This window comes from Cyanistes caeruleus, chromosome 9 (assembly GCF_971803275.1).
Source record: "Cyanistes caeruleus chromosome 9, bCyaCae1.hap1.1, whole genome shotgun sequence".
In the NCBI taxonomy this organism is placed as follows: Eukaryota; Metazoa; Chordata; class Aves; order Passeriformes; family Paridae; genus Cyanistes; species Cyanistes caeruleus.
Genome location: NC_141709.1, coordinates 6,869,796 through 6,882,171, shown reverse-complemented (window position 1 = coordinate 6,882,171; position 12,376 = coordinate 6,869,796). Strand labels below are relative to the sequence as shown.

Sequence of the window (12,376 nt, the reverse complement as noted above, 5' to 3'; positions counted from 1 at the left end):
ACTACATTACCATAGAGTTTGGGTAAAGCGCACAAAGATTTCTACATGTAAAAATCGTAGTGTGGCAGAGGAGCCAAAAACAGCACTACCAAGAAATCCTGAATACACTCATCAAGAGCCGTGAAGAAAGTCTTGAAAAATGTTTACTGCAAACATCTGCAGCAAATAGAGCTATGATCCCAAAATTATTTTGCTTAATACCTCCACTACACACTGTCCATCCCACATGGCCTAATGGAAAAGTCTTCATGGAATCACAGAATGCCCTGAGTGGGAAGAAACCCCCAAGGATCATCCAGTCTGACCCCTGTCCCTGCACTGGCACCCCAACAATCCCACCCTATGCATCCCTGAGAGAGTTGGCCAAAATGATCCTGGAGCTCTGGCAGCCTTGGGGCCATGCCCATTCCCTGGGCAGCCTGGGCAGTGCCTGATCACCCTCTGGGGAAAGAAGCTTTTCCTGGTATCCAGGAAAACTTTCCTCTGGCCCAGCTGCAACCACTCCCTGGGTCCTGTCCCCAGCCACAGGGAGCAGAGATTGGAGCTCCCTTTGGGAGAAGCTGCAGCCCCAGTGAGCTCTGCCTTCAGCCTCCTCTTCCCCAGGCTGATCCTAACTAATTCAGGGCTGTATCACAAGCACATACAAAATCCTGCATTTGAGCTGGGGTTGGTGAGCCTCGCCCTTGGCAGGGGGCCTCCCCTTGGCAGGGGAAGCAGTGCCTCTAAACACATCTTCAAGGACACTTTGATATTCCCAACACAGATTGTTTTGCTTCCCTGATATCTGGTGGTATCACACCATCTGTAACTATGTTGTTGTCAGGGCTGACAGCATTCCTTCCTAAAGGAAAAGCACCTCACAGGCAGCACTACCAAAATTAACTAAGCTGGCCAGACTGTTTAACTGTATATCATAGGTAATCAAAGAAGAGATTAAGTTAACTGGAGAACAGAGGGTTGTGTGGAGACCTTCCAGCAGCTTTTCAGGATGCGAAGGGGCCTACAAGGAAGCCAGAGGGGGACTCTGCGTCAGGAATTATAGTGACATGAGCAAGGGGGAATGGCTTCAAACTGACTGAGGGAAAATTTAGGTTCAACATACAGAAGATATTCTTCCCTCTGACGGTGATGGGGCCCTGGCACAGGGTGCCCCGAGAAGCTGTGGCTGCCCCTGGATCCCTGGAAGTGTTGATGGCTAGATTGGATAGGGCTTGGAGCAACCTAGGAAAGTATCCCTACCCGTGGCAGGGAGTGCCACTGGATGGGCATTAAGGTCCCTTCCAACACAAATCATTCCATGACCCTCTGATTCTCATTGTTTTATTGGTCAATGTCAAAGTTTACAAATTACACAGCAAACAGGCCACAGTTTAGCCCAGCCCTGTCATGGAGAGCCAGCCTTTCCCTAAGTGCCTAAATCTCACTTTCACCCAAAAGTGAACTCCTATCAGGACAAGGGTGTTTCATTGCTAGGCAGAGTTTCAAACGCTATCAGTACCAAGCTATCAGTGGATAGCTGGATCACTCCTCGAGTCAAGGGTCTTCTGTGATCTCAGCTCATAGTCACTTGAGGTGACAGACTGAAGCAGAGAAGGGATTATTGCCTTGGAAGACCAACTGTAACAGAGTAACTCACAAAAAGAAGCTACACACACATAAACGGACAGAGAATATTACTGGAACATTTTCATCCTTAGTACATTCCTACAGATAATTCAGTTGTACAGGATGTGTCAAAAGATAAGAATAATGAGATTTTTCCCATGCTGAGCACAAGCTTACTCCAGAGTTAGTCTCACTGAGTGGAAAAGACCTGAAAATGAGTAAACACAGCACAATATAAGTATCATCACCAGAATACATCTTCACGAGTGTAAGAAAAATCATTAGATGGAGATTGTTTATATCAAGCTGTCCAATTCTTCTTAAAAAAAATCAAAGACATGAACAATTTTTAAAATAATAAGTGTGATTCACCAGCACAGTCATTAACTTTCAATCTATTAGGAGAAGAGTAAGGGGTAGAGAATAAGCTAAGTAATGACTCAGGCTTTTTGTATGAATGTCACCCTCCATTTCTATCAAATCAGATTACAGCATTTTATTTGGTTAGATTGATCCTGTGATTGTATAACAGAAATAACAAATACTGTTTCTACATGACTTTGCCTAGCATCCTGGAAAATCACTGTAATGTTATTTTTTAATTTAGGGCTTCCCACACAAGGAGCCTCTGACTCCATGTAGAGTACCCATCACTCCACTTCCACCACAAACAGAAAAGTAAATGTTCTGCTGATGTGCCAAGTAGACCCATGGGCCAAGCCCAAAGGGATGAGGGTCAACAAGGACAAGTGCTGGGTCTTGACCTTGGGTCACCCCAACCCCCTGCAGCACCAGGCTGAGGGGAAGAGTGGCTGGAAAGCTGGACAAGGCCCTGGGGGTGTTGGGGACAGAACTTAAAAATGAGCCTAGGTGGACCAGGGGCCAATGGGCCCTGGGCTGTCCCAGCCCTGATGTGGCCACAGGCCCGGGGCAGTGGCTGTTCCCTGTGCTGGCACAGCTGAGGGACCTCAAGTTCTCTGCCCAGTTCCAGGCCTTCATGACCAGACAGACCTTGAGGGGCTGGAGTGGGTCCAGGGAAGGGAACAGAGCTGGGGAAGGGTCTGGAGCCCCAGGAGCAGCTGAGGGAGTTGGGAAAGGGGCTCAGCCTGGAGAAAAGGAGACTCAGGGGGGACTTTCTGGCTCTGCACAACTCCCTGACAGGAGGAGGCAGCTGGGGGGGCTCGTCAGGCTCTGCTCCCAAGGAACAGGATGAGAGGGAGTGGCCTCAAGTTGTGAGGTTGGACATCAGGAGGAACTTCTTCATGGAAAAGGTTGTCAGACATTGGAACAGACTGTCCATAGTGGAGTCCCCATCCCTGGAGGTGCCCAGGGAAGTGCTCTGGGCTCGTAAGAAGGTGGGAATCGGTTACAAGCCTTTTCCAACCCCAATGATTCTGTAGTTCTATGACTGCTCTCCCCACACCTTGCTAAGGAAGCATGGGTGGGAGGAAAGATTCTGAGAAAAAGGACAAAAAGTTCAACCTTTGTGCCACATTTTCAGAGGACACCATGGGGTGAAGCTTATCAAGGAAGTTGACATAGCATAGCTAGACAGGAGATTTTAAGACTTGACTTCCTGCTATAGGGGAGGTAATAGATGAAAAGATAGTAAATTTTTTTTTAAAGATGACTTGTCAGCCTATAAGCAGTTACTGAAAATACAGGTGACACAACAACAGTGGAAGGAGGGCTGTAAAACACTCTAGCAGGACTGAAACTCCGGAAAAGTCCCAACAATCACCACCAGTGTAAAGTTTCACCTTTTCTAGTGCTGAAGGCTACTTCAGAGGCCCAAAGTGAGGAAGAAAAATTATTAGGCCATGGATACACTGGATACACTCCATACACTCCATATATTCCATATACATGGAATAATGCTCTATGTTACAGGAGGCAAGACTTGGTTAATCAGGGGCATCAGACATGGTCCTTTAATAAACTTGAATTAGGCTGGATTCAAAACATCTCCCCTGTCTTACATTCTGCAAGGAATGACCTCCCCACCAGGAATATTCAAGAGGCTGGAAGCATCTCTGCCTGAATACCCACACCTGTGTCATGTTGGCCATGGAAGTTCCCTGGACTGAAAACCCAGTCACGTGCTGTAGTTTCCCCATAGACAGCATCTGCAAGTCTGAGGCAACTGATTCAGGGCACAATGGTTTATGTTACAATTATCCTGCTTACACAAAGGAGCTCTAACAAGAATCACTTGCTGCAACAGCCTGTGAGGTTATGAGAAAAACCCATGTCACCATAAGTGAACTCACTGTATGACAAATTCACAGGAGGACTTCAATGTGAAACTGAGCAAAAGAGTAAAGGAGTTCATTTATTCAAGGAACGAAAGAGCCCCTTGAGTTAATACCTTTAAATAACTCTTCTTCAAAATCATATTTTACTTCAACTGAAATTGCACTGGAAATAAAAAACAGCCTTGAGAGGGAACAACAAACTCAGCTGAGAGATGCCAAGAATACTCTTTAAAAATGGCAACAATCACTATCCTTTGCTACAGAAATCAAAGCCACAAGGCAGAGAGTTTAGGTGGCAGAGTCTCAAAATTAATCAAAAAACCTCAGGCAGCTGACCAGGAATCACCACTGAGTAGGTCAGGGTTATGTGGGAAGCAGCTCACTTGTTTTCCAGCAAGAAAGCCAAGAAACAAAGAGAAATGTGAAAAATCTGATGGAAGTTCCTTGAAAAATAATTATTAGGATACAGACCTAAAACAATTAGAATGCACTACTCAAGTCCACCTATTACTTGTGTCATTTCAAGATCATACCTGCAGGTAATTTACTATGAGCACAGTGCAATTAGGAAAAGAAGATGGAAAAGTGCCCAACATTTCTATCCAGTAGTAATTTGGAACCTAGTTATTCCACAAACAAACCTTCCATCATATAATCCTGGAATGATGTGGGTTGGAAGGGACCTTGAAGGTCATCCAGTGCCACCCCTTTCCATGGGCAGGGACACCTCTCACTATCCCAGGTTGCTCCCAGCCCTATCCATCCTGGCCTTGGACACTTCCAGGGATGTTTGTCAGTCATTTGTTTAAGAGTATTTTCACTTTGGAAGCACAGTTTAAGGCTCACTTTCAAATTTCAAGATATTGGGTGTCCCAAGTACCCAGAGCCAGGCTCTCTAAAATGGAAAACTTCACTGCCAGTGGCAGCTTCCAAAGTCTTGCCAGAAATGCAAACAGTTATGCAAGAACTCCTAAAATTAAGTGATAGACATCTCAATTACAACACCTGACTGGGCAGAGCTTTTTGTTGACTATATTATTTTAATGTTTCTGTGAAGGGGGGAAAAGAAGGAAAAAACCTCCCCTGCATTTCTTTCTTACCTGGAGCATTGGCAAAACTTTCCACTTGCTCTGCTGCACTGTGGTTAAGAGCTGCTGCCTGCCAAAACCTCAGGATCCCCTTTCCAGATGCCTCGCTGGTACCATGAAAAGAACTGTGCTGCATGATTTAGAGCTCTATAATCAGCCTCCAAAAATCTCATTCCAAATCCATTCCTGTCCCTTGGGGACAGCACCTAGCTCAGCCAACTTCTAAGTGTTTCTGGGCCAATGCCTTTTAAAGATTTTATTAAAATCATGAGGGTTTGGTTCTTATGTATCTTTAACTTACCTATGCCTTCATTCCCCTTCTTTTGCATCCCTGCAAAGGGAAAGTAGGAATGGTTTAAAAACAAAAACTCTAGGGAAAATATTAGAGTAAGGTTTTATTTAAGTGTTTATGGGGTTTTGGGAGAAGAATCCAACATGTAAACGTGCCTGATGCACTCAGGCTTCAACTGCAGCTGACAGTCCTTCTGTAATACAGCTAAGCAGTGGTTTCACACAAAAACCCAACAAAAACAGCTAAGAATGGAACAAGCTGGTAAAATTTAGCAGCTAGCTTCTGGTCAGATAATGCAGGTAAAACAAATTTAGCTGAACATATGGTAAATATTTCCTTCCAATGTATTTTTCATTCTTTTTCAGTTTAATTGGTATTAGTTTTCAGGATTTCCTGGTATTTTGGCACAGGCTGTAGCGTCAGCCAGGCTGCTGGCACTGCCAAGCTGGAGGAAGGGTTGCACGCACAAGGTGTGTTTTGTCATCTCCCACTCGTCATGTCTGCACAATGTGACTCAACTTTCTGGTTTTGAGCTCCTCACTCCAAACACTAGCTCTGGTCACTGTCTGCAGCCAAGGGGACAATTGTGCAGCACTTCCTTTGGTCTCTATGGTCACAGCATTTAAAGCATGACAAAGTTGGAGTGACTCAAGGAAATCTGTCTGGACTTTCTAGTAAAAGTAGTCATGAACAAACTTCTGACGCTGACATTTTTCAGCCTCTTTAAATGCTGAGAGTAAAATTTATATGGAAATATTTCATGGCTATTGACAAGCTGGAGTCTGAGTAAGTAACATAAATATATGTTTTACACACAGACACAAACATAGACATGCCCAACACATACATTATATTTTTGAGAGGAAAGATTAAGTACTTCCATAACAGTGATCTTTGTCTTGTATCCAGCCCTTGGCTGCTGAACAAAGCCAGACCTGGAGCAAACCCCACCTGGCTCCACACAGCCAAGCCGCTGGCCAAGCAGACCTTCAGCCCTGGATCTGAGCTGTTACACAGAATCCCAGACAGATCTGGATTCGAATGGGCCTTAACCACCATCTTCATCCACCCACAGGGATGCCACTCACTATCCTAGGTTGCTCCAAGTCCTATCCACACTGGTCTTGGGAGATTTCCAGGGATGGGGCAGCCACAACCTCTCAGGAGCAAGCAGCTCCTGAGCTGCCAGCTTGTGTTTGAAGGCAACTTCATCTTGGCAAAGCATTTGCACAGGGGGTTTGATTTTCTTCGAAAGACTTGGCTGAGCTCTCCTCCACCCTCCTGTCCTGTTGGAGAGGGCAAGCAATGGTACCTTCCTGCTCAGAGACCACACTGGGAGAGGTGCCTCACTGCCACTGCCTGAGCTCCTTCCTCTTCCTGTGCTGTGGCTCTCACAACTTCCCCAAGTTCTCTGTTCCCTGAGCAGTTCTGCCAGCCCTGCCCCACAGACAAGTTCCTGCTCCTGCTCTTTCCCAAGGGCTTCAGTTTTCTGCCTCACTGTTGCCCTGAAAACTCAGCCTCTGAGCTTGCTAACATAGTTTTCTAAGGACTTTCCCAGGAAAGTAACTGTAAACATAGGTATGTGTACATTCTTTCTGTTACACGTCTTGTGATGGGCATCTCTCATGGCCAGTGCAGTGAGAAAGTGTTATCCTGACCATCCAATCCCTGGCCATGGTCAGAAATGTATAAATCCTGGGAGGAAAAATAAACTCGGTTCTTCTTTTCACCACACCTTGACCTGTGTGCGTGTGATCTATTCATCTTCAGTGGTAACACCTCACCATTTCAGACAGAGTCAGAGTGCCAACAGTTAAAACGCCAAGCTGTGGCACGAGCTACAGTGCAACCCCTGCTGATTTAGGAAGAAAGCTTTGAATCAGGTGCCACTTAATTTTTAGATAACTGTTATCCACGAGACACACAGGCCCTGAGAGGATAAAGGGAAGGACTGAAGCCACTACAAATGAATGCCCAACATTCCCAACTAAAGCTTTGGAGATGGATTAAAACTGAAAATAACATCTTTATACAATTTTTGGAAGATTTTCTCTATCATAATAAAAAAAAAAAAAAAGAAAAAGAAAATCTCTCTTTAATTCTCTTCACCTGGTACTGGTGATTCTACCAGTACCAGGAGGTTAATTCCATCAGTGGATACACAAATCAGAAAAAAAAGAGAGAAGTTTGTTACAGAGAAGTATCAAAACCCATAAAAAACACAGCAACTTCAGGAGTGTGATACAGTAACTCTCAGTCACTAAGGAGCCACAAACAATGATTTCAAAAGTAAAAGGACAGCAGTCAAAGGGAGGAAGAAACCCCAAATTTACATATCCCCTTGTTAAAAGAGCTTTGCAAAATCTGGGACACAAGGGGGACTTTCATGCTTCTCTCTGAGGCACAGAGGATTGGTTCAGGAAACTTAATCAACAACTACTCAATGACTACTCTCTTACCAAACTACCTAAGTTTCTAATTTAACTATTTCTTAAGACACTGAGGGCTTACTACCTCCCTTGCCAACTCAGACTCTCTCTCAGCATATTAAACACCCATGGACATGTTGTCTCTGGGGTGAAAGGGAAATAACTGACACGTTACAGGGCATAGATCACACAGTGCAGGTGTTTGAGCACTTTTCAAAAATATTTTTTATAAAGAAAATGTCAACTTGCCAAAGCATGAGGTTGTCAGAAGAGAACTACATCAGTTTAAATAAAACTGTCTGGGGGAGAGCTTAACCCCACTTTTACTCAAAACAGCACTTAAATGGAAAGAGCCACTAAGTATCCAGGAAAGGTCACTCTCAGATGGAGGAGAACAGCCTTGGCCCACACCATTCCTTTCAGATGGTGATTTTGATTCATATTTGACTTAATGCCTCTAAAGAAGCTATTTCATTTCACAGAATCATAGAAGGTTTGAAGTGACCTTGAAGTCCATCCAGTGCCACCCACCCCTGCCATGGGCACTGGCATCTTCCACTATCCCAGGTGGCTCCAAGTCAGCCCTGTTCAACCTGGCCTTGGTCTCTTCCAGGGACGGGGCAGCCACAGCTTCCCTGGGCACCCCGTGCCAGGGCCTTCCTATGCTCAGATGGAAGGCTTTCTTCCTAATATCCAATATAATTTTCTCTATATCAAAAACACCCTTATAAAAATTTAACCTGCATTCTCCAGGACACGGGGAAGTTGAAGAGCTCATTGAATAGCACACTGAGTTAATGCGTTTAGAATTCTTGGAAAAAGGAATTTAAGTATAAAAAGCAAAATAATCCATGGAAGCATGTCCCAGGTGAATGCAATCACTCACCAAGAAAGCCTGTATGGACATGTGCTGTTCCAAGTGGAAAATGCCAGAGAAATGCAAGATGTTGGCAAGCTTTGCCATTAGCAAAGAGCTGGTTCTCATTACCATTAGCACAGGCTTCGCAGCAGCTCCCTATGGGGATCTTACAGTGCTGGGAAAAAGCAGGAAGTCTGAAAGTATTGTCACTGAAACAAACATACACCCATAAAAATACTTTAGATTTAGGGAAAGCCAGGACCTGCTTCCCAGAAGCTGTACAAGCTCCTATTCCCATTTATGTCAGGTTTTTCACCAGCACTGTCCTTAAGTCACAGCTGTAGGGCTTTGGTTACAGAGGGAAAACTACTTTTTTTTCACAATACAAGTCTAAAAACAGCAGGTTTGTGAAAATTAGAGTCCTGCCTTTATCAGGAGATAAAGGGGTGTAACATTCAGTGTTATGTTCTATGGTTAGAAACTCATTATCTGTTCTGCTTGGATTGAGGAGGAAAAAGATTCAAACAGAACAGCAGCACATGAATAGTTAGTTCTGTATTTTATAAAAATTGTCTAGGACAAGAGATGACCACTATTGGAATGTTGACTTAAACACATACCCATATTGATGAAATTAAAGTACAGATGTGCCTCAAAAGTCTTTTAAAATTCTCAATTATAGGCTAATTTTGAAAACCAGAACACAAGAGGATCAACCAGAAAGTTTCTATTTAGTCACATTCCAGAGATCTAGAACCACCTTCTCCCCAAAATGCAGTTTTACGTTGTTTCTTCCAGGACTGCCAGATCAGGCAGCAGCTGCTGGCTTTGCATAGAGCTTCAGTTTTGCATGTGAGGTCCAAAGGCACAGTTTTTGGAATGGAGCATGCAAAGTGATGGTGCACGCCACAGCCAGAGCTGCTCTCTGTTCAGTGCAGTCATCCACAGGTTCTGTTTCCCCTGAAAGGGACAAAATGAAATCTCTGCTTGGGGGCATTTATTTTTAGCATCCACTTGACAGTACAGTAAGTTAAATGAATGAGAAACACAGTTTTAGTAATTAAACCCTATTTATAATCTCTACCCTTGAGAAACAGACATGGTAATGGGGGTGAGAGTGAGGGGAAATCACCACCAAATCAAAAGTAACTTCACACCAAAACTGTAAGGCCAAACCTTTCTACTTAAAGGTCTGGCAAAGGCCATGGAGCAGATGGAATGAGACAACCTGGACATGTCCATACAATTCTTACTCCATCAGCTCCATCTGTCCCAATATTCCACTTATCAGTCCTGTCCTGTCCTTCATGCATGTTTAATAAAATGTAATCCCTTGGTGACTGGAACTGCCACTTACAGAAAATAAGGACCTTTATGTAAAAGGATAATTTATTGTAGAATTGCACATCTTGGCAAAGGATATGAGCACTGATAATACTAGTAGGAAAATAAATTAGAGTCTTACTGATTTATGCTGAAATCATTCTAAAGAAAATACCAGATGAATATCAAAGATGAGTCAGCTTTATTATCGGGTAACTGCAAAAAAACAGATGTGACTGATACACCTCAAATAGTTCAAAACTTGTGTGTGTGGAAGCTTTTGACCCTGTATTTTGTGTCTCCTTCCTAAACTTGCGTATTTTGGGAAGCTGGAAAGATGGAAAGACAAAGATTTTTGTTTGCAGGCTTAGCTACATTTTGAAAAATACACATTCAGCATTCTAAGCTGAAGTAATCTGGAGAAAAAACAGCTCTGTATTCTTCTCTCCAAGTTACCAGTGCTACCATTCATCTGGAAGGAGGTTAAACATCACAATTAGGGAAGGCTTGTCAGCAGAGCTGTGCAGCTTGGACAGCAGCCCAGTGCTCAGAGACACCACAGGGACCACTCACTCCAGCTCTGACATCAACCCCAGATAACTGTGCCCCTTGCACAGAGCAAAGGGCACTCCCAGCACATCATCTCTGTGCTCTGGGGGAATATCTGTTTGGAATCACATGGACTTTATCATGGAAACACCTGTTTTTCCTCCAGGGATCACTTAAAGAGTCTGGGACACTCCCACACTGACTCCTACTCTAGCTGTACTCAGTCCAGGTCCCAAAAACATCCTTCCCTACATGCTGAGAAGTCTTGGAATTACCAGCACACAGCAAAAGCATGAGCTGAGATGGAAGTGTCATCCCCACAACCCACTCTCTGGGAAAAGAAAACGTTCTGAGAGAAAAGCTGCAGTGTCCCCTAGCCAGCTGTCCAGACAGGACCAGCACCGGCTGAGGAAGCACTACTGCTGACAACCCATAATAAACCCATGACAAAATTAATCAAATCTGTACATCTATCAATATATGGCTGATATTTTCCCCTCACTAACACTGTGGGCTTATTTTTTACAGGAGCTGTGTCATTCTATATAATACCACAGAAACCCAGAATGATCTGAGTTGGAAGGGACCTTAAAGACCATCCAGTTCCACCCCTGCCATGGGCAGGGACACCTTCCACCTGCCCAGGTTGCTCCAAGCCCCATCCAACCTGGCCTTGGACACCTCCACAATGTGTTCAAGCTGGAGAGCTAATTGATATTTCTCAAAAATGTCCATGAATTCTTACTTGCAGTATCTCCACAATATTTTTCATTTAAAACAAATAAAGTTTAAATGTTCACTAGTTCCTTTTGTTTTCCTCACAGTCTGTTTTAAAAAATAAAAGAAAATATTGGAAGCTTTTGGTGCTTAGTTTGGTCTTGCTTTGGGGACCACTTTCCCCTGTCCTAGAGCCCACCTCCCATCCCTGCCTCATGGGCTGAGTAACTCTGCTCCAGACATTGACACACAGGCTACTGGAAATTGGTACAGTCAGGAAATTTGGGTCATCTCTCTGAGGTAAACGGTAAATGAAAACTCTCAGAAAAGCCTGAATACCAAGGTGGTGAGGGCCTGCTTTTTTCTTCTTTTTAAAAAAGGAAGAATTCTTTTGAAAGTATTCTGTTACTACATCACGTTATTATAACCTAGGGCAGTGATGAGGTAATTTCCATTACCAAGGCAGGTTCTGGGATTTGTTTTTCAGATTACTGAGAAAGACACAGTTACATCACAGTACCACAGCAAACACAGACAAGAGTTCATCATCTTACAGCAAGATCCTGCTGCTCTTGCCCATCAAATCAAAGACAAATTCTTCCACAAATGATGTGGAGCTTCTGTTTAGAAAGAAACAAATGAAATAAAGCCAGACCAATTGATAACACAGTTTAAAAGTGTCTCATGAGTTGGCCCCAGGATTTAACTGAAAGCTGAATCCCTAGCTGAATCAGAGCTGTAAGGAAGGACCTGCTTTTATTGCTTAAATGATGCCCAGATTGTAAGGCACCAATATTTTTGACACATACTTGCCCATCAGTGTCAACTAAACAATTAGTTAAGAATTCAGTTTTGCTCCCTCAAGGACACTGCCCTTCTTCAGATACAGAGGATGTGTGCCCTGAAGGACAGGGAGACTGCTCCACAGCAGTATTATGTGCCAGGTAAAAAGTAAATTGGAATTTAATCTCTCAACTCCAAATTCACCACAGACCATACCATACTCAGGGCTTTTACCTCTTGAGCTAGAAATCTTCCATGGAAAACTAAGTATTTTCTCATATTTTGTAGTTAGTTTTCATATACTTGAACTTCTGAGTACATGGGGGAGACACTTCCTTCTCTGGATGCTACTTGCTGCTATCCCTGGTATTTTCCATCCAAAGCCATTCAATTAACATCATGTGATTTGAATTCAAAGTTCCCAAGTCTCCAGTTCCACTGCCAACACTGTCCTACTCCAACCCACATGGAAGTCA

The 12,376-nt window shown here is 43.7% G+C and overlaps 1 protein-coding gene across 10 annotated transcripts in view; it reads right to left on the bottom strand.

Annotated features, from left to right (window-relative positions):
* PLA2G4A (phospholipase A2 group IVA) overlaps positions 1–12,376 on the bottom strand; it is a 71,947-nt gene that overhangs the window by 56,930 nt on the left and 2,641 nt on the right. For 6 of the 10 annotated variants that reach the window (XM_086842765.1, XM_086842769.1, XM_086842766.1 and 3 more), the window contains exon 2: positions 5,250–5,279. The exons of the other annotated variants lie outside the window; for them this stretch is intronic. The gene's annotated coding sequence lies outside the window, so the exon portion shown is untranslated. The remainder of the gene's footprint in view (positions 1–5,249; positions 5,280–12,376) is intronic. 10 annotated transcript variants of the gene reach the window in all.